The following is a 27857-nucleotide window of genomic DNA, read 5'->3' as shown; positions in this document are numbered from 1 at the left end:
TATATTACTCCTTCAATAACTCCTACAAGAAATTCTTGACACACCAAACTATCCTTGCACAGTATTTCTGCTCACTATAAGCATTTTATTTCAGCACTTCACTTATTAATTTTCTATGCAGCTATTTATTCTCTAGCTTTTCATGCATTTGAATTTGTAGGGCTCTGGTAAAATTTTCAGATGAACTTTACTTCACAAGGCTCTGTTTGTCTAGTACAGAGAACTGCCCACCTCCTTCTATTATCAATGCATCTGAGTGCACATGCTCCAGTGGCAAAAAATGTTGTTTAGTTGGTGCTATTTTCAGCCACCAAAACACTTTGCAGATATTGTCTTTGGACACTGCAAGGATCAGATTTTGGACTATCTTTAGTGCCTTTAACTACAAGAAATACCAAGGAGAATAGATGGCACAAAGCTTCTGAAGAAACACAAGGTTGTGATTAGAACACACTTCTCTCTGTCTTCAGGCTGTTTGAATCTCTTCTTTCCCTGACAAGCTGTGCTTTGGTGACACACATCAGACGTAGTAACAATCCTTTTCTAATGCATTTTGAAAATGTGTAGGTATTGAAAACACGTTGGTGTAGAATGGGGCTGTTCAGCTTTTATGTCTCGTCAGAGAGAGAAGAACATCATCTGCTCTTCCCTCCATCTTCCCATGCCTCCTCCATCCCACATTCTTCTCAGCATCCCCTCACAGCTCAGTATTTTCTGAGGAGTGACTTGTGTTTCGTCCCTGCAAGCACATCAGATGTAGACTTGTGGGAGTCGTGGAATGTAATTTTTCGTAATCTGTCACTATTATGGAATAGAACAGTGGCTTTTTGGCTTAGATATAGTCCACTTTCCACGCAGTGAATAACTTTAAGCTTTTGCAATTAAATGTGTTTTGTTTGATTGTGCCATTTGTATGTTTACCTGCTTCTTCCCCATAACTAAACATTACCTGATAAATAGTCTGGTTATAGATAGGAGATCAGAGAAAGGTCTGCAGTGTTTCACTACAAAGCTACAGGAAAAACTTACAGATCATCCTCTAGTATGGCAGCTTGGAGCGTTTTTTTTCACACTGACTTTGTTTTTGAAAATACATACTGTAAAGAAAAATCAGGGATGAAATTGTTTACACAATCAAATCTTTTCACTTTACAGTATTTCTGTTGTATTCAAATTCTTGTTTGTTTTGGCTTTTGCACATATTAAATGCATAAAAGCTTTGTAAATCTGAGTATTGTGTCCAACTTAATTATGTTTGCTCTGCCTTTTTGTTTATGACTTTAATCCAAAAGAGTGGATTTGGCAACTAAACCCTTGTCAGGGTTTGTCTTGCTGTTGTAACCATGATCACCAACCTGCATGGGACACATTTTAGGTTTTATATGAGTCTCAGGAAAGTTTTAGTTGTCTCAGGAGGTTTTAGTTGATCAATGAGTGAGATTTATGCTTTTATCCTTAAATGTGACCTTACAGAATGCTGTCCAACATGACTGTAGCTCTTGGGTTTCTATGCCAAGAGGCAATAACATAGTCTCACAAAAAAAAAAAAAAAAAAAAAAAAAAAAGGAAGATATTAAGATATTTTACAGCTTAGGAGAGAGAATTGTTTGATCCCAAATCACTGTTTGATTAGGGATCAATAACAAGAATTCATACTATTTCCATAGAGATTATGTCAAAGAGATGGCTAAAAGGAGGAAAGTCAGGTTGCACTGGTCAATCAGCATTTGGCTGTGAGTTGTTGGTGTGATGCAGGTGTGGAAGAAGTTAATATCATCAGAAAATGCTTTAGGCAAGATAATTTTGGAAGAGAAAAAGACCTTTAAAAAATTTCACTGAAACACTATTTGGACTAAATTTCTGGTAATTTACATTCTGAAAAAAAAGTAATGTTAGTTGGAATGGGTACAGAGGAAAAAGAGGAAGGAATGGAAAAGTTAAAAGAGCTTGGACAGTTTTGTCATGTCAAATTTGAGAGGGGGCAAACAGAAAAATGAGATCTGTTTCAAAGACATCAGTAAAAATTCAAGTAAATATGAACTCTTAATGCATGAGATAGAACTGGAAGCTGGGCAAGGAAGAAAATTGCTTTCATGCTTATCAGCATGAAACTCTGGATCAATCTTTCAGACAAAGCAGTCAGGATGAGGAACTCTCTTTTAAAACATCGTTCAATCACATTATGCAGGGATTTATAAACCTAAGAATTGCTGCAGACTGAAAAACAACTCTGTACTACAGGTTCTTGAGTTATTGTTGCAGGGGTACAGCCAAAACAATTACTATTAAAAAAAAAAATTACACCTGTACTGTGTTAAGCCTCTACATCAGAATTTTTGTTTACCTGCCAAGAGCAAGAAAGTTCTTTCTACCTTTGACACATTATTTGTTTTCTAAGTTTTCTTTCCTCCTGCCCCAAATCCTATGAGATTAAGTCTACAGTGTCTTTCAGCATTCAGCTTTACTGCCCCAAGGCTGACCCCACTGACTGGCTGCAGCTCAAAACAGGCTGTGAGTAGCACGTGCCAGCTTCCCTGCCAAAATTCATTTCCCAGGTCTAGGGGCAGCAAATCCCCTGCACTTCCCTCAGGCTAAGCCAAATCATTTCAGCACCAGCTGAGAAAAGCAAAAAGCTGAGCCAAAAGAAAATTAATAAATAAAAAATAAAATTAAAAATAAAAACAGTTCATTACCTTTAACAAGACAGAGAATCTTTTGGAGCTCTGGACAATTCTTGCATCATATCACCTACTATTGCAAGTACTTAGGCTTTTGCAATATTTTGTTTGTCCATGGCTTCTGCCATTTTACCACATATGGCTTGTCTTGGTAACAGCATTATCAAGCAATTTGCTCCTGGACTCCTTGCAAACATGCAAAATAGATGCTTTGCAGACCTTCTAAACCAGACACCTGTGGTCAAACAGCCTGTGGATGCAGGAGGCTGGCACAGGTTTCCAAACCATTGATAGCATCTAAAAGAAACTTAATCCTACAAAACAAATAATTGTAGATGTGGAATGTATGTTTATGTAAGTGCTCTGAAACAGCAGCTGAGCTCTTCTGAAGTTGGTAGTATTTACCTCAGGCCAGGAGCACTTTTCAAGCTCTGTTTGAAAATAATTGGCAGCACGCCCTATATAACTCACTCTGAGAATTAGGTTGCTAAAACACAGTAATAAGCATCAATTTCCTAACACCCTTCCAGCTCAGCATCTAATTTTAACAAGTCCCCCTTGACCAGCAGCTCTGGCTGACAATAAACTCCTGAGACCTTTTCCTACTTAGGAAAACGCATTCAAGTACTCACTGCACAGAGAGCTCAGCAAGCTTCTTCCCCTCCATCGATGGCTCTAACTGGCCTTGGACTCTCCCCACCTTCACTTTGAAGCTTCTCCTTTCCCAGGTGGCCTCCAAAAACCACCTGGCCCCAGCCAGTCCCATGACCTCCCCTCCCAGCCCACTCCATGACCTTTCTCTGCCCTTACCCACAGGGCTCAGTTGGATTCAGCTGGGGCTGATCTACCCCCACCACTCCTCTTACCTGAGTCAACCATGTAGAGCAGGAGGGAATGCACTCAGCAGACAATTTTATCATGCTGTTAATAATTGGAATTGTTTTAAGTGAACAAAACATGCTGCAAAATGAGTAGGCAGTAATGGTAACTATTATCACTTGCACTATTCATGAGCAGTGACAAGGCAGTATGACCTAACTGCAGCTTTCCTGTAGTTCAGCTATTATAGACATCACAGCTGTGATTCCCAAGAATGGTCTTGGCAGTTTGGACACGCTGCTGCCAAAAATAATAAGTGAATTGCAAGTTTAGTGTCACAGCCAGCTTTAAACATTAATTCATCCTCTGATTTTGTTTACTAAGATCTAAGATCTCTGCTTTTACTTTTCTGTAATCACAGTCTTCACTTAAAGAGGATCTTGGGGATGTATGCAGGAGGATTCCTTCTCAAAATAGGAACAGATCAAAAATTAAATTGCCCTACCATATAAATGGAGGAGCAAATTCTACATAAAAGCAGAATTAGTATGCTGACTGAAAGCAAACAAAGAAAAAAAAAAGAAAACAGCTAAATCCCTTATTTAATAATGGGTGTTCATTAAAGCTTTCAAAAGTGTGATCTCCTCTAGCCACACATTATGGTTTAAAAAACATGATGAAACTCCCCAGGTGTGGGAGTTACAATATAGACTATCAAGGAAAACAATATATAAACAGATACAAATCAAAACAGAGAAAGACAATCTATTTAATCATTTACATAGAGCTGCAGTACCTTATGATTTCTCCCAAATAGCAATGACTGTAATATCAGAGATTCGTTTTCTCCATAGAATAGTACTTTTAGAGGCAATCATCTACCAATTAGTGTTAATTAAGATGATAAAAGATTAAGTATTGTATAAGAAGCAACTCTCTAGGGTGTCAAGCATTAAAGCATCAGTCTGCTTAATGGGTTGAATCCTGTCTGAGCACTCAAGCCCACCCTTCTATCAGCATCCATACAGGCAGTCTCTTGCATCCTGCACTCAACCTGGTTCTTTTCCTGCTTCCCAGGAGTTTAGAAATGGAGACTGAGACACTGATTTCAGACTTGACACTGCAAGAACTTGGACCATGTTGCACAGTGGATCTCCTGTTTCCAAGTGTTGCAGATTATTTTTAAATTCAAGGTTGAAAAATATGTTCAGGCTAGGGAATCTGTGGGAAGTTGTGAGTTAGGTACATCTATTGATAGGTTCTTCAGGTCAGAAATGTTCTTTCCTCTTTCAGCAGTCCCATCCTGGAGATCAGGGTGGTCCCTGCACACTGCAAGTGTGTCCTTGCTAAACTTGTTATCAGGGGAAAACAAAAAATAGATGGAAACTGGAAAAAGAAACCAGAAAACCTACAGATCATAACTGATGATAACAATAGGGAAGGGATTAAACAGGATCTTTGGTAGGGGAATTTAAGTCACCATCAACTCTGGAGATAACATCCAGTGAGCAACAAAGAGCTGAGAGCAAATGTCACAGCCCTGAGCCAGGGCAGCCAAGCCCCTCAGAGGGAGAGGTGACAGAGGGTGCTGATGCCCTCAGTGTCCTGACAGGGAGTCCAGCCCTTCTGTGGAGAGAGAGGTCAGGGACAGGAGAGCAAAGTTCAGGAGAAAGGCACCTCTCATACATACATCTACTGGAGGAATGGGGTGAAAAGATAGATCAGTTTATTTGTAGAAGATTCTAGTGTCAAACCCTCTATGGAAGGAGAATATCAGCCAGCAGGTTGGACTGCATGCTGGGTGGAAAGCAATGAGGAAGATGAAAGGGAAAAATAACAAAAAGAAGCAGCAGCTAATGCAGAGGTCTAAATGTGTGTAGGAGGAGAGTGAGGGGTGGGAATTTCATGCAGGCAGAATTGGACATCCAATACTGACTCTGTCTATTGTCTAAAGTTGTTGAAGCCCCCTCCTAAAGAAAGCATGCTTTTACAGAGATACTCTTCTAACAATTTCTTCACTTCAAGCACTGAACAAAAGAAATTCAGGAAGAAACTTTTTAAAATCATGATGGAAGTAAACACACAATTAAAAGGTGGCTGTCAAAGCAGGTATCACCTGAGCTTATTTTCGTTTTCTAAATCCAAGAAACAGTGTGAAATCAGAATATAAAAGAGAGAAAGAGCTCACTGCTAGAAGGTCATTTAAACAAGGAGCTTCTTAAGAGATGTGTACATCTCAATACATAAAGTGTATCATGTAATCCCAGTCACTCAGCAGGGTGTCAGACACCTACTCTCTTAAAAGCTATCCCTCCAGACTGTACCAATACCTGAAACACTGCAAAACACTTATTTATGCTTTCGTATTTTATAGTGATCACAAAGAAAAGCCTTCCCTGGATTTTAGGTGTTAGGAAACAAATCCTACCCCATTTTGTGAGGCGATCTCTCCCGCAGACACTGTTGGGAGCCCACAGAGCAGAGTCACAAATTCTGGGCCTTATTTGCAGCCATGTAATCTCACTGCTCCCTGAAGAGAAAACAACACATGCAATGGAGATCAAAACCACTTAATGGCAGAGACCCAGATCCCTAGAGACAAACTAACAGCAGAATAAATGCTCTGAGTCATGAAATAGCCAAAAGGACAACTACTGACATGAGGTAAAGCTGAAGTCTGACAGAGTCTGGGATTTTTGGTATTAGCAAAGAGGTTAAACAGTCAAAAGAAATCTTGTTAAACACCTGTTCCTTGTATTTCCTGCTGTTGCATCCAAATGTTATTTAAATTTTGTTCTTTCCTTAATTAGTTTTCAGGTTACAATATCATGTCACCCTCACAGTCAGTATCCTGCTTCTCCTTTTATTCAGCCCTTTTATTGAGATCTGGATACTCTTGGTGTCTCAGTCCTTCACTCATATGCAAATGTATACATAGATATAGATACATCTAATACCCTGTTATGCCTTTTCTTCATGATCTGCAGTAGCTGATACTTTTTTAACATGCTATTCCTGTGCTTGAGAATGATGAAGACCAATATCCAGAAATTTTAAGATACACAATATAAAAATATTTACTTTAAATGCTCAGAACAAAAGTACTCTTTAAAAGAAAATCAGCTGTGTCCTGTTTTCTGCTAACAAGCAAGAGAAAAAGAGGTGAAAAAGGTGCACTGATCTCTGGTTGCTGAAATTGGCCAGGTCACTTGAGCAGGCAGCAAATCATTTAGTGTGAATATAAAGGAGAGCTGTAGCTTTCAGTTTTTCCTTCAGTTTTTGAGAGGGCATGAGTTCAGTCAGGGTGTACCCAGAAGATGAGGAGGAGGACAGGGATGAATAGAGAAGCCTTTGGAAATTGCCTTTGGCTTTTGCCTCTTTCCTCACACTTTCTCCCTCCCCTTTCCTTCCACTCATGTTTGTTCTCCTCAATCTGAGCAGCCTTCCTTGAAACTCCACTCCTACTGTCAGCATCCAGCATTCACCTTCCTTGTACCTACTCTCCTCTCAATCTTTCTGGCACATCTGGAGCCACCTGCTCTATATTATCATCAATCCTTCCCTTAACCTGCCAAGCAAATATGTTAGGAAGGAAAAAGATACATAATTATTGAAGTCTCATTGCCAAGCTCCTTAAATGTAATCTTTGCCTGAAATGCAGCCTTCACCAGAGTTCAGCAACACCTTCCTCTTTCAAAAGCATCCATATTCTAATGGGTTTTACCAGCAGAAGTCCTCAAGGTCCTACACCAACCAACAGTAAATTAGTCTTCAGATCAGCATCAGCTATAGGCATTCACTATGAATGCATTACAAATTGTATCCTCCAGTGCTAAAGCCCCACATATTCCATTTAGCTGCCCCAGAAGTGCAGAGTCTCAGTATGCAGGGAGTCATTCTCCTCCGTCCTATTGCCCCTAAAACAGAGCAGCAAATGTGACCTTTCTCCCCATTCTACTGCTATCCTTCCCTTTGACTCCCCTTCCCAAATCTTGGCCAGACCAGACCCTCATCCCTGGGATCAAAGATACCAACTGTGGCTCTACCACTGGCACACCTTGAGCATGTTCTGTCTCAGCTTTACCATCCCCACTATAAACCAGGTATTAGTTACTGCAGAGATCTTTCCCACAGCATAAATCTTATCTGCTCAACTAGCCACATGGATCCTGTGGTATTTAGGAATAAATCTAATTGCTTAGGCTCTTTGAGCACAAATCGTAAACCCACTTCCAGCATTAACCACATCCACGCAGACCATGGCTAGTTATGAGCCATTTGCCTCATCTCCAGCATTGCTCATCCAAACTTTTCTTCTGTGTAATCCTCCAGACCCTGAAGGTTATGGTTAAGCTGAGGGGCTAACAAAATCCCCCTTTCTTGCCCAGCTCTGTTCCATTGCTGTGCCCTCTTTCCTGTGTCTCTTGCCCTGCAAAGTAGTTAAGACCAAGCCCAGAAGGGCAGAAGAGAATCTTGGCTCAAGTCACTCCTTCCCAGGCAAAGAAGAGCATCCATGGGTGCATTTTTCCAAGCATACTTCATGTTCCAGCCCCCACAAGCAGATCAGATGCTGCCAGAGATGGAGATGGCAGCAGTTGCTAGGAGCAGGTTTGAGGCAGTCACAGTCTCCACGGGATCCACCCTGGGGCAAGTGCCAGACCTCCTTTGCATCACATGAAGTGAGATACAACTGTGACTATCAGCTGACACATCTCTGTAAACACACAGCCAGGTGTTCCCTTGCGTCTTGACAGGTGCCACATTGGCTAAGAGAGGCTTCAAACAACAGGGTCTGTCTAAAAACCCTGGGATCTTTCCTGTTTGAATCTCCTAGCTTAGAAGATTTGATATTGTAAGACTATTTTCCTCCCGGCTAGCTGAGCTTGCGGCTCTGCCTTAACTCCCCAGTCAGGATAATGAGACATTTGGTTAGACCTCACCACTTCTGGCTGAGGTTGTACCTTGCTCCAACACTGGAAACTATTTTAAGAGGTGGGAGAAGGGTTTTTAGGGAAGCATTACTCATGATTGAAAAGTAAGCAGTTTTGTCTTCTGAAGCCAAGGAGGGTATATGAGCCTGAGGTTTAGGACAGGAAAATAATGAGATGAAACACTTACCTGCCTTTTCATTACACATCCAGCTTTCTTAAAGATGTTTTTTCTCTGAAGCAATGTGAATAGGAAATTCTGAGTTGTTCTGCAAATTTCCTCCTTTACTTCACAGCTTTTATCTGAATTTTTGCAGTATCAAATCTTGGCTTCAAATTCTTGAACTGTCCATAAACAATAGTGGAAAATTTATGGTGGAGCAAGCACAATAGAATTCTCATAAGAATATAAAAGAAAATATTCTATTACTCCCCAAAAAAATGCTCTGTGTGCACTTTGATATTTTCAATATAAAACTGATTATCTAATCTTCTGCATGAACACTGTGTACTTAAAATCAATAGCATTTTTCCATTTTAAAACCTTCACATTTTGAAGACTGATCTTTCTTCTACCTGTTCATTCCTGTCATTTGCAATGTAAAGGGATGCTGAGGACAATGAAAAATTTGTTTTCTGGAACAGTGAAAGAGTGAAAGATCCAGTTTCAGGTATGATAAGTTACAGTAGCTTTGCCTGCTTTTATCCACTCCACTGCACACCTCATTCCAGTGTCTTGTCCTTCCCTGACCTCTCATTGCTTACTCTCTGTCCTTGCCCCTGGCATAGGGGTTGGAACTTGATGATCTTTGAGGAACCCAAGCCATTCTAGGATTCTACTGAATGTTCTATTCATTAGTAGGACAGCCAGGAAATGTCATGCCATTGGTATTTTTCTGCTTTGAGGATCTACCACTTCTTGACAGATTGTGTGGATTTTTGCATTAAGAAAGGGACAGATTTACTTGCTTCTTAAAAAAAGCACTTTCACCCATTGTTGCTACTTGCAGCTTCTTCAAGGCAGGTACTTAAATACTAAAAAGTTTTAGGTCCTAAAAGTTTCTAACAAGCTGACAGCACTTCTGCAGGTCTTGTACTCAGATCCATATCTCCCCCGTTCCCTTCCCTTTCCCTATTGTTAGATGCTTGGTTTCTCAGAAGTGCTATACATGGTGAATAGATGAGCTGTAGCTTGAAAATTCCCAACTTTTCTGTAATATACATCTTCTCCAGAGAACTGGCAAGCCTAAAAAGTTTAGCTGCAAGTACGTCAGTCTGAACCAAAGAGGCGCAGATTGAAGGCAGTGACTCACTAGCTCGCAGTGGAGTGGCTTTGTGCACTCAGCTTTTTCCTGCATTAAACAGTTCTAGGAGAAAAGTTGTGGGGCTGGAAGCTATTTTGGGGTTTTGCTTATGTGTAGATTTCTGCTCCATATTTGCCTCTGGCTTTGTACAAAATGAAGTGAACCTAGTAAACCTTTTTCACAAAAAAAAAAAAAATTAATAAACTCATTAGTCTATCATCCATTTTTTCTAGGAATATGCCAATATAGGCTCAAGTGTGCAAGACACCCCCACCAACTCCACAAAGGAAAAAAGAAAATTTCTGTAGAGAGGGTGATCTGACAGATGTGCACATTTATTTAAGCCTGGAGAAACTGGGTGAGGTACAAGTGACCATCCTTAACATTGAAAACTTATCTGGTTTCTGATCCATAGTGAAAGAGAGCACTGGCAAATTTCTAATCTTTCCACAGAGAATGGACAACAGATAGTGCAGCTATCTCAGCAACTGGAGCAAATGAAAAATAAACTGGTTTCACTCACAGCAAAAGTCAAGCCATTAAGAATTTGCAGCCTGTAGCTGGAGTGGGGTGAACGAATGTTTTTGTCTCAGAATAAATAATAGCAGCAATGATCTGTGACTTACACTGGAATACAGTAATTGCCATGCTGGATCATAGTGGTACCTCACCTTTAATCAAAACCAGGCAGAACACTAAACTGGCCACTCTGGGCTGGAAAAGGACAAGGAAGAGAAGAGCATTTTCTACATTTGGTGCTAGAAACTGAACTGTATGTTTTTTTGAGCCCTAGCACATCATTTTAAAGCTAAATCCTACTGTGCAGCATGGGCACTTTTAATGCATAGAAAGATAAAGTTTGGTATACAATTTGGCAAAAGATTTTGGAGAGCTTGTCCCTGAAAATGTTGTAGAAAAATCTAGAAATCTTTACCTAAATCTGTGGTCTCTCTACTTGATAATTTTTTATTCCAGATGTAAAAGAAAGCTGGCTATTTTTCCCTCCACTGTCTTTTAAAGAGAAATGCAATTACTCTTGAGCAACTTTCAGGTACAAAGCCAAAATAAAGAGTGCACAGCATTTTCAAAATTCCCTTATTTCTACGGCATTAAAAATTTATTTCTTCATAAAAGAAGTCCTACTTTTTCCTCATTTAATTACAAACCTCTCTACAATGTTCTCAAATACATCAACAGAAAACACTCTACATGCAGAAAGTTAGAAGTGATTTATAACTACATATTAAAATGATTGCTTGAGATGTAATCTCAGCCAGGCTGCCAGCAAATTTTCCTAAACAGATCCAGCTTTTGGATATGGCTTAAAGATTGGAGTGCTGAAACAAAATGTAATTTAGCAGCATGGAGAGCAATTCTTTGACTGCACATCACCATTAAACACATCTGTTTCAAAAGGTACCTCTGACAGCAGCATCCTCTAGAGCTGTATTCATCAAGGCCTCACAAACACCAGCCAGTTTTGAAAATATTGTGTAAAAGTTGGGATTCTTAAATTGAATTTAATTGAAACCAGAAGTGAAGGATAATATAAACATTTATGTAAGGTCTACAGACCTTCTCTGGAAGAAAAATATAATCAAGTACCTTTAGTGGCCCCCTGCTGTATCCATCACCATTTCTGTGTTTCACAGCTAGAACTCTTCTCCAAAAACTTTTCCAGCAGCAGCACCTGCATCAGAAAGAAAGGAGTTAGTCTCAGCATGTTTCTGTAAGCCCGATGTCCAGAACTCCAAACTCTAAAAGTAAAGATGAACCAACACCAAAGCTGTCTGTCTCCAAAGGGTTGCCAAGCCACTGGTAACGCTTATATCAAGATTTCCTTTCATTTTCCAAGAACTTTGTCTCCCTTAAGTCTTGCATCACCAATAGCTGTACTTTAAATGAAAGTGACTGTTTCAGGAAAGTTTGAGCCATATGTTAACTTTGCTAAAAGAATTAGACAGAACTGAAGGGCTGCCTGCTCTAGAGATGTGGCCTTTTGATATCTAAGACATTTGTCTGTGAAACGGACAGCACACAGCCTGTTGTACCAGTCCAGAAACAATATGCACATTTTTTTAATCCCCTACTTAGTCCACTGTCTGTTAATCCCTGTTTTCCCTCACTAGAAGTGCTCTGATTGAGTGAATAAATGACAAGAAAATGAGCCCATTTTAGCAAGAGATTTTGCAGAAAGATACTGGTGTACATCTAAAACTTAGATGACCAAGAACCAGCAGGTTACATCAACAAGTCTATTAATGCAGCTAAAAATGTTATTTGCCTTTAATTCTGAGAAGACTGAGGTGTTCCATTGTTCCTTAAGTAAATCACAGATTGTTCTCCAAATGACTTTGTAAAATACATTTTTATTGCCAAAATGAGAGCCCAAAATTTGTCATGAGAGAGACAGAGATGTGGAATTGTGGTTATAACTTTGTTGGCAGAGAAGGAGGTAGTTTTACTGCATATTTCTTTATTAATCAAAATAAACATACTTTCTCCTTGAAAATGAAGTTCAGGCTTTATTTTCAGTCTTAATCCAGAATCATCCTTTTCAGATTCCTAATCTGTCAAAGCTTGACAGACAAGTCCTAAAAATTGTGACAAAACTCTGGTTTCCATTACAAGTCTGAAGATAATTCATATCACTCTGGCTCATCTTTACCACTTTTTGGAACTCCTGAGTCACTTTTGACCTTGTTGCAAGGCCTGAAGAATGTAGCATTGTTTTTTAAAGTAGATGAAGGAGCATCTTCATTAAATTTCCTCTACTTACGTGACTCACTGAGGAATGATCCATACCAATGGGTGTAAAGCAACTCCGACTACTTGGCCTTCCTTCTTGCATCTTATCTCCTCAGATTCAACATTTCAAAAACTGCTAGGGCTAGAGTAAAATGTCCTTCCAAGTAGTTCACAGCCCTAAATGGGAATTTACAGGTTCTTTATGATCCAACATTTATTTCCACAAGAAAAAACTCTCTCAGTCATGGTTAATCAATGCTTGGGGCCTAAATGATTATAAATATTGTATCCATTACTTGAATTTATGTTTCATAATTGATTCATCCCCAAGCAAAAGAGAGGGAAACACATGCTGGCATAATTCTGTTGTAATTTCACTTAAGTTATGTAATTCCTTAACCTTGTTAGCCAAACTGGTACTGGTTTGACATTAGCAGTGGGAATGCTCACAGATGGTAAGGGCTTGCTTAGCCACAGCTATTTCCACACTTGTGTGGTGTATGTGAGGATACAGTGACTCAGTTTACAGTTTAATACAAACAACAAAAAATCTGTTGAGGAGTAAGAAACAATCCCACAAGCATAATCTGGCTTTTTTTTTTTTTGCCTTTTTTTTTTTTTTTTTTGAGTTAAAAGTGATTCCTCTTTGCAACTTCACACTCCCTTGTGCATTATGAGCCAACTAACTTTATGTAGTCCTCATGGCAGAAATGGGTCTTTAGGAGCAGTAAAGAAATCAGTCTTTCATCCTGTTCAACAACCAACAATTTTCCCTTTCCATAAGATGAGGACAGATGTGGGAGGCAGGCTAACTTCCTGGAGCAGCAGAGGCAGGCACAAAGCATCCACAGCCTGATTAAGACAGGTCAGGCAATCTCATCTTTGTGCATCTCCTGCCCAGCCCTCCTTTAAATCCTCATCTGCAATTAGTGATAACATGTTTCTAATCCTCTTCATACAAGCCATCAGAGGATTGTAACTTCATATGGGAAATGTCAGGGGAAGAAAAATACAGAACAAGAATCCTTCCTTCCTACAAAAGCATTCAATAGTGAAGAAGGAGGAGCTAAAAATAAAAAACAGACAGACTGCAAGGGAAGTTTGTTTAAAACTAAATAACTCCAGAAAAACAACTGGGCTTTTGCCCAGCTTATTGCTGTTCCTTTGTGGGATTCAGATCTTGTTTGAGGTTGCAGTTTGTACCTGCAAAATTTCATACTGAAGTAGTTGCACTCATGAGTAGGTATTATCCTCTTTAGGTAATAAAAGAAATAATGATAACAATCAGATTTGTTTCTAGAATTGAACAGTAGCTTAAAAACCATCAACAAGGATTACTCACAAAATGAACCATCCTACATATTTAACTGTTTGGTTTGCTGCCACTTTCTAGATTGCAAAGGTTACTTTTAATTTTGTGGCAATGAAAACTGAAAAGGGACAGTTTATTTATACACAGATGATGTCATATAATGCTTCACCCTTAGCAATATTTATCATACTCAGATAAATGTTGCTATTATTATCATCACCACCATCATTCGTATACAGAGGAAATACATTTTGAACACATTTCTCTTTCTTCCCCACTTGTGGCAGGGAGTTTTTGACATTTGAGCATCGACTCTTTCTTCTTATTTTATGCATTTGCCCTCTGGCCATTGTCAACCCCTGCAGTCTGAATAATGAATTCCTCTTTATTGCACTGTCAGTGTGCTGTCATTATTGCAGACTTCTCCTCCTCTGGAAGGCTGTTTTGTAAGTTATTTCTGAAAAGATTTACTACATATGTGTTTGGGATTTATAGGACTGTACTGATCCATCATTTTCTGGAACATCAGATGCAGCCACTGTAAATCTAAAGAAAAAGAGAATTCTCATCCAGCTATGGATGTCAAGCCATTCTAGGGAGTATTATCTGCTTCTAACTCCTTGCTACTTTTTTACAGGAAACACAAACTCAGCTCTTGATCACAGAAAGATTTCTGTTTGCTGTTGCAGTAAGATCGTAATTTTCTTTATGCCACCTTCACTTCCTGCTGCCTTTTGAGAAGACAAAAACTTGTGTGTGATCTTGAACTTAGATCTTCTGCATCATAGGAAATGATGCTGCCAGCTGAGCCTTTAAAACAGCTGTTAGATTCATGGAAAGCTGTTTTTCTTCCATAATTATCCTAGAAAAAGGTACCGTTTTAAAAAGTCTTATTTAGCATCCTCCATGTGGTAAGAAAGTCACTTTTATTCTTCTCATGGAATTACTGCAGGTGCTATTTTTAACCACAAGAAGAGCTTTCCTTCCACACATTTAATGAGATTTTTCCCATTGTGTTTCACAAGACCAAAGCCCTCATAATATCAATGTCTTTGCAAAGGAAGGAGGGCTGGAAATGATAGTTCTGGGTTTTGGTTACCAGCAAACTTCAACTTCCATAATAAATATTCAGACTTGAAGTAAGAGTACCCTGAGACTTGAGAAGCAATGGAGACAATAAATGTGTTTCAGAGATGGAAGCAGGTCCAGAATTTCTTCTGCTGGACTACCTTCCTAGAGGAAGTTGCTGCCACACAGAAACTGAGACTGCTGGGATTTTGAGCAGATGTGAAATGATTTTATAGTGGGTAAAAAGAGGTTTGGGTTTTGTTCAGGAATACTAGGTCCTCATATGTACAAAACAATTGTAAGTCTTTTAAAAGCTTGGCTTCTGTTTATTAAACAAAACAGAGAGTTCTTAAGACTTGGGGTAATTCCCCTTTCTTTTTTGCTTATGTGGGGATGTTATACCGTAATAAAAACTGCTCTAATTGTAATTTACCTATCAGTAGTTCAAAAATCATTATTTCTGCAGTAATGTCTTCTTCTCTGTCTTGGGCTGCATTTAGCACTACTCTAAACCCACTCAACTCATTGAACATTACCTGGGTTCTTTCTCATGCATAAAAGAAAGCATAAATCCATATGAACATTGCTTTCAAGCTATGTGAAATTCATCTTGGAGATGTCTGTTCAGTTCCTGTGCTGATCCTCTAGGTCCAGGGTGCTTACATTTTAATTAAGCTGAAAATGATAAGGTAATGGTTATGAAATTATAATGATAATGATAAATGAAGAGGTAAAACATCCATCCATACAGCTGTATCATCAACAAGGACTCCCACATCCTTCCCATTCAGACAAGGTCTTCACAAGAGCTTGTAGGCAGCTTGCAAATCTCCCTGCACAGGAGTGGCTGGCAGCACTTCAAACAAGATAACAGGGAGCAAATAGTGATCTAAGCAGTCAGGGGGCCTCCAGATCCCCTTTGGAGGTCACTCTCCCCATTCAGACAGGAATTAAGTCATTGGATGACAGTGCCAACAATTAAATTCTTGCATGTGTAACAATATGCACGTCAGAAATATTCCTTTTTGCATTAGAGGACCAAGGGAGAAATAGGGAATGCAGTTGGAGATGGCCTGAATGCAAAGAGCTGTGTTGAGGTGGAGATGAAAATGTGAAGATGCAGAAGCTGAAAAAGAAGAAAATGGGAAAAGGATAGACTGCGGGGGCAAGGTATGCACGAAAAAACCTTGGGCTTGTGAAGAAACAGAGACTTATTATATGTTAAAAAAGCCAAATAAAATCCCTGAGGTGTTTAGGTGCTGCCTAGACATTCTGATACTTAAAATTTCTTACACTGGAACTAAGGTGCAAGATGTCGAACAAAAACTAAAGCCAGCTTCCTCTCTATCCACCCCTTAAGATGGAAATCCTTCTGAGCATTTTAAGGTAACCCTAAAATTATCCCAGCTCTTTTGCACTCCTGAAGTCTTAGTCAGAAAAGAGTTTTGCTACATCTGAAGGAGTGTGTTGAGAGAAAAGGATGGAGGCAATGGTTACACCCACTTCCAAACAAAACCAGACAAAAGGGCCAATCTGCGTCTACCTCTATCAGTCACTGATGGTCATCTGGTGGATGCTCAATGAGATCCAAAAAAGTGGATCATAATGTGCTGCCTGTTTCCACAGCCGGTCATGCTGGCCCCTCTGCCTTCTGTCCTTTCTGACCTTGCCTAGAGAGAGAGAAATCTGAATTACAAAGGAGAACAGGGAAAAACAGAGCACAGGCACTCATTTTGCTTTTTAAACTCTGTTATTACTGCCAGTAAGTTACATTTTGAAGGTTAATGTTCTGTACTAAGCAGGAGACTTAATTTTTGAAAAATATCTTACGTCTGCCAGTGGAATGGGTACAAAAGTATAAGAGCTTTTACTTTCCCAAGTTTTTGCAAAACATGCAGTACTGATGTTGTAACTCATGATTTGCTGGATGCTCTCACACTTCCTTTAGCAATAATGAAAACAGAACTTCCCAAAGTTGCCCTGACAACCTCAAGAAGCCACATGACCTACTATCCTGGCCTAGCCTACAGAACCATAGAATCTGTAAGGCTGGAAAAGAACTCCAAGATCATCAAATCCAACCCTTGACCAAACACCACCTTTTCAACTAAACCACAGCACTTCCAAAGTGCCACATCCAGTAATTTCTTGAACACCTCCAAGGATATTAGCCATAATCCCAACAAACAGGTCTGTAACCACCCTCAAAACGTGCCCCAGAACACTCTGAGCTGAAAGAACTCATCTGATACCAAGTAACAGCCAAGTGTTAGCATAATTATATTCTGGATAAATTACCATGTTATTTGATAATGTGCAAAAAATTATTAGGTTTTATCCTTTTTTTCCCAGAAAACCAATGATATTTCCTTATTTCTTTTGTCACTTTGTCTTCTTTTTATTCATTTTTCTCACTGACTGCTGTTCTCTGAAACAAGAACTGCTTTTGTTATCTGATTTTCTACATTTTAAGCACATTAGCTATTTAAAGATTTTATATTTAAAATTAAATCAGCCTACTCTTGGTGGAATGATATATTTCTGCACTTCACAGTGCAGACTTTTCACAGTGCATATTCTTTTGCATTATGTTTCCTCTTTAGGCAGTTGCTTGCTGTGAGACACTGCTAACTGGGTAAAAAAAGATATTAAAGTTGGGAGAATGCAAGAAACAATGCCTTGCAGTTCAAACATCACAACTCTGGCATGTTTATCTCTTTAGCGTAATAACAGCAGGTTAATACAGCACAGTGCCAAGTGTCCCAGGCTCCTGCTGCAGTCAGTGGGAGTTGACAATTAGCACCTGACAGATGCACCCGGGTGCTAAAAGCTTGAGACACACTAAAACTGCTGGTTTGGCTAAACTTCCTTCCCCTTTGCTTTAACAGGTCATTTATCTTCAGGAAAGTACAAGTCAGACCTTTCGATTTCTCGAGTTCCTCAAGTGGAGTCGATTTCTGGTGTGTCCAATCCTGCAAGGCCCTTGCTAGTCATTAGCTCATTTCAAAGTATTTCTGTCATCACCAGCTATGCTCTTGTGTGAACTCTGAGCAGGGGGAGCTCCTGGCACTGGTCTCTAAGCTTTTAAACAATCATTCCCAGCTATTTGAAGAGATCCTGAAAACTACAGTTTAAGCCTGAAGAATCTTTTCCTTCCCCTGAAGTAGACATCATTAATTATCATTTACAGAGCCTATATTATGGTTTTTTGCTTTCTTGCAGGTTTTTGGCAGTAACCAGTGTTGCTAAGGCTGACTGAATTCCTACTACCAGTCCTATTCCCAGAGGTAGCTTCTCCAAGGTGATTCCTGACACAGGAGATGGTGAGTTGCTTTTTACCCTGACACACAGAGACTTTACACATGTGTTTGGGATGTACCTGCTTTAAAGTTCAAATTAATTTGGTTGGGTCTTCCATAGGGATTCTGCAAAGCAGGTTGAATACAGAGTTTTGCTGACCTCTGCCAGATTGACCTTTCCTTAAAGTGGTACAGGAGGAGAGAAAAGTCTGCACTGCAAAAAGCCTCAAGGGTGAGCAGGGAAACCCAGCCAAGTGAGGGTTGACCTGTGGAGTTATTGAAGGCTTAATGGGGCAATCTGACCACACTCAGTGCAATGGAAAGCTGCAGGAAAAGTTGTCAAAGAGGACAATCAGTTGAGAAAAGGAGAGCAGTGGCTGACAGAAGGATGACTAAATAAATGAGGAATGTCCAGCCCAGTCTGAGAAATTCAGGCACTGCAGAAGCAGCTTAGTCTGCAGTCCTAGATCTGAGCGACCTTCTCCACAGCCTTGGACATTTAAACACTCAACATCTACTTTAACTGAGGGGAAAGAAACATTGGTGCCAATATAATGCTTCATTGCACAGATATATTTTAAAGACTTAACCTTTGCAAGACATTATGAAGATGGAAAGCCCAGCAGCACAAAGATATTTTATGAGAAGACTTTTCTAAATTTTTACATTAGCCACTGTATGCTTGATCTTATTTCTGGTTTTGCCTTGTGCAGTTTTACCAAGTGACTTTTTCCATAGCCTAATTGTAGATTTTTAACAACAAAGATAAAATCCCAAAATCCTTGTTTCCTGCAGTCATTCAAATATAACAGCTTAACATTGATAAAATTTAACTGATAATGTATTCAATTAGTTTGAATACAAAAATGTTTAAAACAGAAGAGTAAAACTTCCTGCAACAGTATCATGAGAAAAAATTGTTATTTAACATTGAGATATGAGATTAATAAAGCAAAAAAGAAACAAAGTAAATCTTCAACAATCATTTAATTGCCTGAGCAAATTAACATGAAATATGATTGCTCATAAATGAACTTGAAAATTCCACATGTTGAGACAGAGTAGAGTCATGTGCCACCATTTGACATTCAGAGACTTTCTAATGTATTTATTCACATTGCCTTTTTTTTTTTTTTTTTGGCTAGAGGAAGAAAAAGACCCTTAAGGCTGATGTGTTCCCATGTTCAGCTCTCCTTACCCTCATCTATATCTATACAAGTTCTGACCCCTACCATCTCAGGATTGCATCCACACTCTGAAAGATACAGCAAATTGCACTTTTAAAAGTCTTACAGTTAAAGACAAGGTTGCTGCATTTGTAATAAAAAAAAAAATAATAAAAAATGTCACTGGGTAGCTGTAAAATGGACTAAAGTCACAGTTGGTTCATGGTACTGTTAATGAAACATACAGATTTTAGTGAAAAATAGGTCAGAATAGGGGCCAGTTTCAGCCCTTACAAGCCTTTGCTGCTTCCATGAAAAACATAAACAGAAAGACAAAGTTCCCAAACATGTATTATTTCCTACTTCTAAGGTGGATTTTACCTTGGCCGGGAATTCCTCCAACTGCCATCTGTACACTTCATGGAGAAAAGAAAGACTTTTATACTGTATCTGGGAAGTTCAGCAGATTCAGGTGTGGGGAATGCTTGGTTTGAAAGCTTCTCTTTCCTTTACTCTTGTCATTTTTAAAACCTATTTTCTCTCTTCTAGCTACTGTTTTTTATGTAATGAAAGAGAAATTTTGGCTGTTCCTTAATTCTACGATAATACCTGTGGTGACATTAGAGAGAAAAATTACCTGGTAGGAGAAAATGAAAGTGAAGTATAAACAGGGCTTCTGTTTCTGATGGAAATGGTTTTCCTGGCTGCATGCTGGTTTCCAAAAGACAATGACAGGCTGGCAGCTTGGAGAAAACAGGTCCTGACAGCACATGTTAGTGAGCCGAGCATTTTCTAACACCTTGTGTCACACAAAGCACTTTCATACCATCTGTGCTCCAGCAGCCAAGGGTTCTTCTGTCCCAGGCAGAGCCTTTTGTCTCTGTGTAGTCGCGGCAAGCAGAGAGCAGGTTTACAACACCTGTCTGAGGCTGGATGTGTGTCAGCTCCTCCTGCAAAGCCTCTGTGTGTCCCTGAGTGCCCACAGCCTGCCAGGAGCAGCAGCACAGCTCAGCAGACAGGCAGAGAGGAGTCAGATGGGAACTGGTTTTCTTGTTTAACGCTGCCTTGGCAGCCTGAAGATAAGGGATAAAGATGGGAGGGAGAGGAAGAGGGAATGCAATTCAAAGGCAAGCACGTGCCTCATTAGTGCTCACTATGCTAGTCCCTTTTACTCTCTGTAATATTTTTCAGCACCTTTTCAAATATTTCTTTTTTAAAAAGGATTTTATTAGGACAAGGCATTTCCAAGATAAATATAAATATCACAATCTGCAACTTAAATAGAGACCAGGAGGGTAATTAGAAAGCATATCTTGATTACAATAAATTGCCTTCTTTGAGCAGCTTTGGTGTTTGTCATTATTAAGTTGTAGGTTTCACAGTGTTGGAAGAAGGAAAATCATTAAAACTAACACTTACAGAAGTAGCATAAAAAATAATCCCTGATAGCACTATCAGGCACAGGTTTTGTGCTTGTAAACTCCCATATGCCTATGGCAATTTAAAAGTAACTGAGTTGCCAAAATTTTATGTGATTTGTCAGAGTTAAAAAAAAAAAAAAAAAAAAAAAAAGGCAAGATCTCTGGAAAGAGAAAACAGCCCCTCCCATGCAGTAAGTAAGCCCTAAATGCAGTCTCTCCTTTCAGTATTGTCCTCTTTGAAGCTCAATATTTTTCTCATTATCATCCCTTTTTCATGGATTTTTTTCTTACTTTAATGAATTTCTCAGGCACATAACTATTTTCTTGGCTATCTTGCTTCATTATGCTGATGGAAGCAGCCTTTTAATTTAAGACATTATTATTAAAAGTAATGCATGAAAGGCTTATCTGAAAGATATATTGGGTTGGCAAGAGATGCAAATCAAAATGCAACTGTCTAGGTACTCAATTATATATTTTAATGGAAGAATTTGAGTAAAGCTCAGGCAGGAAGGGAAAAAAGTACTTATCAGCATCTATCATTTAAATTACCAGCATATTGGTAGACTGTTCCTATATCTCATAGCCCTCAATAAGGCTGAGACTGAAGCTGGGTCAGTGGACAGAAGTTGGGTTGTGAAGTCTCTGTCCTTCTGCAGTTTTCCAGAAGCATGAGATATCCCTGCATTTTTTTGTTCTCCCATGGATTAAGTACTTGCATCTTCCAACATCTAGTGGGCTACTTCATCTTTTGTAATCCATGTAAACATTTACCACCTACTTGCCTTTGAATGGACTCCATAATTTTTTTCTTCGGTGTCTCAGGAGATACTCTCTGTGATTTAGGCTGAGGGTGCTCCACAACGCACATCCCCAATGAAGTGATGCCTCCACTGGGGCACTCACCAGACATTCAGCTGTCCCAGCTATATTTGGGACAGCTGAATGTCTCATGGGGGTTACTTTTAGGTTTCAAATTTGCATGGCTTTTCTTCTCAGTTCAGTACAACACAAGTGACTGAAGTTTATTGAAGAGGGCAAGAGCGTCCTGCAGGCTTGTGCTGACCAAAAGCTCACATGACACAAGTCCTTCTGTACATGAGCATAGAGGATGCCAGTGAGTTTGACCCCTGCAGTGCCCCATGGAACTCAGCCTTAGCTCTTTGGAGCTGATATGTTCCTTACTGCTGAGCCTCTGGCAGCCATCTCAATCCAAGACCTTTGCAATGAAGCAGAGGTTGCAGGGATCTCTGTAATGCTGGGATCAAGCATCCTGAATGAGTACAAGAGCAGAAAATAGGCACAAAGACTCCTCTAAAACATGAATGAAGACTCTCTGTAACTTACAACTTCCTAAAGGGGAATGCAATGCAGATTTTAAGAGCCAGCCTTTAAGCTCACATATTGCTGTGCATGTAAGGAAAGCAAATGTGCTCTGAAAGAAACCTCAAGGTCATGAAGTACTCTGCTTCCCCACCTCCAGCAGGAAAGAGAATGAGCTTGTCATCTCACTCTGTAATTGATTCATATCTAATACACAGCTTAATTTCATTCATTTTTAGTTGCTGTCCATCTTTTTATTTTATAGCAGTTTGTCAGCTGAAAACTGGCTTGATGATCAAAGAAAACGTCACCACATAAATATTTACTTTTCTCTGTTTGTAGTGGCTCAGCTTAAACAATTTCTGGAGTTTGTAGGCAGAAACAATGCTGGCAGTGGTGAGTTTTGCTTCAGCACTGAGCTAGAGTTCATCACAACTTTTGGATCATCTACTTTTATTTCTGATCTCTATTACCTGCACTCTTTTAACATATGCACCAACCTAAACTTTTAACACCAGCTTAACAAGAAGCCATCATGGCAGACAAAAGTTAGGATTTCAAATGGAAAGCTGGAATGAAGGGAAAGTTTGGATTTAAAATGGAAAACTGAAAAGAAGATAGGCTCTGCTTGCACAAGGGTTTCATTTTGGCATAGTTCCCATTAATAGAGAATAATTGCTTCAGCAAGGCTTTTTAGTTCAAATATTTAGGAATTTGCCTGACATTCACTCAAATCTTAGCAGTCTTAGCTACATTCAGAAGGACTGATAATTTAAGGATTGTTTTACTTTCATTCAATATAGTGAATTCAAAAAGTTTTATCAAAATTCTCACCTGTTAAATTTGACTTTGAGGTTATTTTAATTATACTGGAACCTTCTAACTTGTTAGAAAAGTCACTGACATGCCAAACCTCAATCAGAAATTCAGGACAATTGGTACAGACATTGAGGCAGAAGAAGAGGACCTATCAGAAGACTGTACTTAATGAGATTTCCACGAGACATCTGAAAAGCTGACCTTTGCCAAGTGCTTCTTTTATCATGTATTGCCAGAAATATGTTACTTCTTTAGGTTATGTATCTGCAGTACAGTCTATCAGCTAAAATCATGCAAGTTGTAATTCTGCTGAAGCCAGTGCACTCTGGGGAGGACAATTTTAGCTACAAATGAATAGGGTCATTAACAGTTAAGATAAGGAAAAGCAAGTTACTGCTACTTCAGTAAAATGCATACACTTATAATAATAGGGGGGAGAAATGTTCAGACTTTGAAAATGTGTTTTTTAAAATGATGGTAACTACAATATATAAGTTTGTGTCCTGTTTTGAACACAGTGTTGTCATCACCTAAAGGTGTTTAGCTGAATTAAACTAAGCTCAGTTAGTGCAGATAGGGTGGGTACAGCAAAGCTCAGCAGATTCATTTTCTAAAAGCTCAGCAGATGAATGCTCAAATTCAGAATTTTAGTCGTGACTTAAGAATCAGTATGAAAGGTCATTTTCTCTTGCACTTCAATCTACTTCAGGGAAGAGACATCTTTTTCCCTTTCAAAAATGTGAGATTCTCAGGACACTAAACACCAGGACTATGCTGTAGTAGGACGAATTAAAATCTATTAGAATCCATTCCTACTGACTATCACAACACCACCTTTCCCACCTGAAAATTGCCAAATATCTCTTATTCTCAGTCAAAGATTAAACACTTAGTACCTGCAAATAAAGGTTAGAATTCAACTGACCAAAGATAGACATCTTGAACCAATCACTCCAGCTTGCTTGTTGCAGTAATAGAGAGAAGCAGACACTGGTGAGGTGCAAAATATCTGGTGTAAATAGGTCAGCACAATCTCACCCCAGTATATGCTTCACTCCTTTCCCAAAAAGGGTGCCTAAAGTGCCAAAGAGTACCTGTCTTGCACAGACTGCTTTTAGCTTAGGCAGAGACATAAAAGGAGGTGAGAGGAATTTTACTAAAAGAAGCTGAAAAACTTAAAAAATGACAGTTTCATTTCCCTTTATATAACCAGGTGCACGAAACTTTCTCACTCAGTAGGAGTTGCTGACTTCAGGAAGAGGAGTTTTATTAGAAACATAGGAAAGAAAAAGTGGGGGGAAAAAAGCTTTAGTTCACAGGGTAGTTTAACATAAGCAAATGCCTTTTGCAACATCTCCAGTTCAGGGGAACAGGTAGCATGGTCTGTTCAAGAAATTCTGGCAAATCCTTAGTGAGCAGCAAATTCCAGGGGTTCTTGTGTGTGACAGCTTTGTGTGCTTTTAGTGTCCTTGCTGCAGAATTTTTGACACAGTCTGTGCTGTTTTGAGCCTTGTCTCTCATGACAGCTAAGGGCTATAATCCATAAAAATCAAAGCTTACATGTAAATGTTGTCCTGAAGGAGTGTGTTGGGTTTTATCTGAGCCTGCCACTAGAAACTTTTGCCCTGGGGTCTTTCAGGTCCTTTCTTGGAAAGAAAGATCAATATTTCTGTAAAGAAAAATAGAAAATATTACTTATTCTAAATACAGGATTTCTTTATGTGACTCTGACCCAGAGCAGCTTCCAGAGATTAATCTGCTAACAAAGAGCTGTTTGACAAAACAGGATCCTTTGGAATCAGCTGCTGACATGCTGGAGACAATGGAGCACCTAAGAGACTGATGATAGCTTGGAAATGGAATGGAAATACAATGCACTGTGGTTTTTCTATGAGGAAACAAAACTTAGCACTGGCATTCTTCGCAGAATTCATTTCTCAAAAATCTATGAAGTCTGTGCTAAGTCTGTACATCTTGTGAGATTTTATTTTTCTGTTACTTAGATTTAATTGAGCTTCCACAAAGATGTCAAGGCTACCAGCAAGGTCATCCTATGTCAGATGTCAGGGTCATAAAAGACAGCTAGATTTTTTCAGCCAAGAAAAATATTCACAGACATTTTACATTGACAAGAACAACTTAACTTTTCTCTGTCTGCCTCTGAAAAACATGACTGCTGGAAAATATTCTAACGTATATTTCCTGGAAATGTTTCTTTCTTCTTTTCCTACACTGAAAAGAAAATAACCCAAGGCAGACAGCAATTTCAACCAGCTGGCTAAGGTTAGCTTAGGAAGTAGAGAACAGTAAAGAAATAGGGCTTTGGAATGAAAATTTTGAGACAGTGAACATGAGATCTTCACCTATCCCTGCTCCAAGCTGGAAACTTAGATTTAATTCTATACTCCTTCAGTGAGTTGGTGTTTACTTGGCCAGGTAAACAAAGGTCCAGTTCTCTGAGGTCTGTTATGAGAATAGTATTTCCTTTACTTTGGAACAGGACTTGGTTTTAAATTATAAATATGTATACTGCTAAACTGGACAAACAGATCATGCCTTCAGCTGTATCTGAAAGAGTAGATAGGATAGCAAAAAAAAAAACAAAAAAAAACCAAAACAAAACAAAAAAAAACAACAGAAGATCACCTGCTTAAATATGATTATTATTACGGCAAATTCCATCAGTAAGCAGTTTTTATTTTGTTATTGCAGCTTACAAAAAGGCAATCCTAAAACAAAAAAAAAAATGCTGTGTTTGACTAGGAGGAGACATTAAACCTGTATTTGAACTTCATGTCTTCAGATGTCTTGGTCATCACCTCCATAAAATGATTTCTAAAGTTTAGCAGTTATTGCACTGATTAATTATGTAAAATAAGGAAGCAGCTGAGAAACCTGCTGTGGATTCAGGCTGGTATTTAAAATAATAGAAATGGACTATTTGGCAACAAGTCTGATTGCCAGATGCTGAGCTGCTACTCAGAGAGATGGATTTTGAACTGACCCATAAGAAGAAAGGGCAAAAATTGACAGTTTTGCTGCTCTTGCTCACCAACACAAGAATATTGCTGGGTTTGGTCTTTTTGCTTTCCCATCTCTTTCACTGCTTTAACACCCACAAACATAAGCCCCAAACTTCAACACTTGCAATTTAGGTTTCAAAAAGATAAACAGTTCCATGATTTGGAAGCTAGAGACATTTGTCATAAGTAGGCTCAGATTAGCTTAATTAATTGATGCACTGAGTAAGCTGGAAATGTATTTGAGGTACAAAAATGTGAATATGAAGGTTTGTGTGGAATTACCCTGGAGTGGTTATTTGCTTATAATTGTGTTACTGCAGTAGTGCCTCAAAACCCAGGCACTCATACTGAACAAAAATACAATAATAAGTGGTCCATTTGCTAGAGAGCTTTCAGTATGAATAGGCAAAGTGAAGGCTTGGGGAAAAGTGGTTTTGAAAACACTTGTGGTCTGTCTTAGCCAGATGAATTGTAACAATTTAACTAAAGCCTTTCAAAACCTGAAGTTATGCCAGACAATTGAAGGACACATAAGTTGGGATTTAATAGTTTACATTTGCTGCCCATCAAATACACCTTCAGTTGTAAACTTGCAGCCCTAAGAATGTTTCCACAGGCAGCTGTTTTATTCTATACCTAACATGTATGTTAGGTATAGAATAATGTATGTATGTATAGAACATGTATGTTCCCCTACCCAGCTGTCTTCAGGTATTGACTCAAAGCAGCTTAAACTGTGTTTTGGGCTCACAACCTTTCAGAAACAACACAACTATGAAAAACTTCTCTGTGGTATAAAAAGCAGGCAGACCAGCAGAGCCCTCTCTGGGACTGCAAGCTGTGGTTCCAGCTTTCAATAACTTTTCCATCAAGCATGGCAGCTTTGTGCTGTCACCAGCTTCTGTCCTTATTGGAAAGCAGAGATGAAAACAAACAAACAAACCAACCAAATTTTGCACGGGTTTGAAGGAATCCTGTGCTTTCCACTTGTTTTTTTTTTTTTGCAAGCTCTGGAAGAAGGGAGCAAGTGAGAGTTTGGGGGTTTGGTGCCTTGCTGCTGCCAGTTCTGAGTGGCTGGGCTAAGGTCAGTTGTGTTGCAAACACAGAGGGTGCAGCACAGCAAGAGCTGGATACTTATGCCTGTTTCAAACAAATCAGCCTTCTAATCTGAAAGATATTGAAAGAACATTTCTTGTTATCTTAGACACTGCAGGGGTAGAAAGAGGGAGTGGCAAAATTTAACAGGTTATCCTACAGAAAGGAAAGTCATAATTCTGTCGAAAAATAGGAGAGAATCCACATTCCTGAGTTTATCTGAGGATCCAGCTAGGAAAAAATAAGGCATATAGAGGAAAACCTAAGGACGTCAAACTAACTAGAGGCTTTTTGTACTTGGAAGTGCTGGGCTAACTTGCCAACTCTTGTATCTCCCTCCCATTCCCTCATGACATAAAATGACTTGTGTTTAGCAACAGCTTTTACGTTTCAGTGTGCTACAAGTTCTGGTACACCACAGCCCTTATTTCTCAGCTGAAGAAAGGCAGAGTTTACAGCAGCAGCCAGGGAAATGAGTCACTGTGCCAATGGAGGGGAGTGACTGAGCCCTCTGGCTCATCAGGGCCCAGAATCCATCACTCAAGGGGAAGCTGCTACTTTGCCACAGAAAACTTTTCAGCCTGGTTCTCCAGGGCCAGAGGAATCCTTCCAGTCAATTAAAAATCTGGTAAAAACTTTCCAGCTTCCATGCAAAAACCCCAAAGCACTAAACAGAGCATTGTTCCTGTTAAGTTCTTTATAATTCATTGCTATGAAGCAGTAAGATCTTCCATGTCACTACTCAGGTATTTTTCACTAAGACCCAAAAAACATTCACTTTGTGACTTCTCTAAATACAGCCACACCAGAATAGTCCTGCTCAAAACATCTTAGGAATTCCTAGGATGGAGGTT

The 27857-nt window shown here is 39.2% G+C and overlaps 1 protein-coding gene and 1 long non-coding RNA gene across 3 annotated transcripts in view; one reads left to right on the top strand and one right to left on the bottom strand.

The window, feature by feature from the left end:
* Nucleotides 1–27857, top strand: part of HTR1F (5-hydroxytryptamine receptor 1F) — a 104768-nt gene that overhangs the window by 30722 nt on the left and 46189 nt on the right. For both annotated transcript variants that reach the window (XR_007778078.1, XM_018916850.3), the window contains exon 2: nt 18080–18180. The gene's annotated coding sequence lies outside the window, so the exon portion shown is untranslated. The remainder of the gene's footprint in view (nt 1–18079; nt 18181–27857) is intronic.
* On the bottom strand, nt 8624–16519 carry LOC127059854 (uncharacterized). Its single transcript, XR_007778084.1, has 5 exons — nt 16401–16519; nt 15394–15532; nt 12509–12654; nt 11335–11419; nt 8624–8770 (listed from the first exon to the last, which is right to left on the bottom strand). It is a non-coding gene; the product is annotated as an uncharacterized LOC127059854 (long non-coding RNA).

This window comes from Serinus canaria, chromosome 1, assembly GCF_022539315.1.
Source record: "Serinus canaria isolate serCan28SL12 chromosome 1, serCan2020, whole genome shotgun sequence".
Lineage (NCBI taxonomy): Eukaryota > Metazoa > Chordata > Aves > Passeriformes > Fringillidae > Serinus > Serinus canaria.
This window is presented reverse-complemented; position numbering and strand designations above follow the sequence as displayed.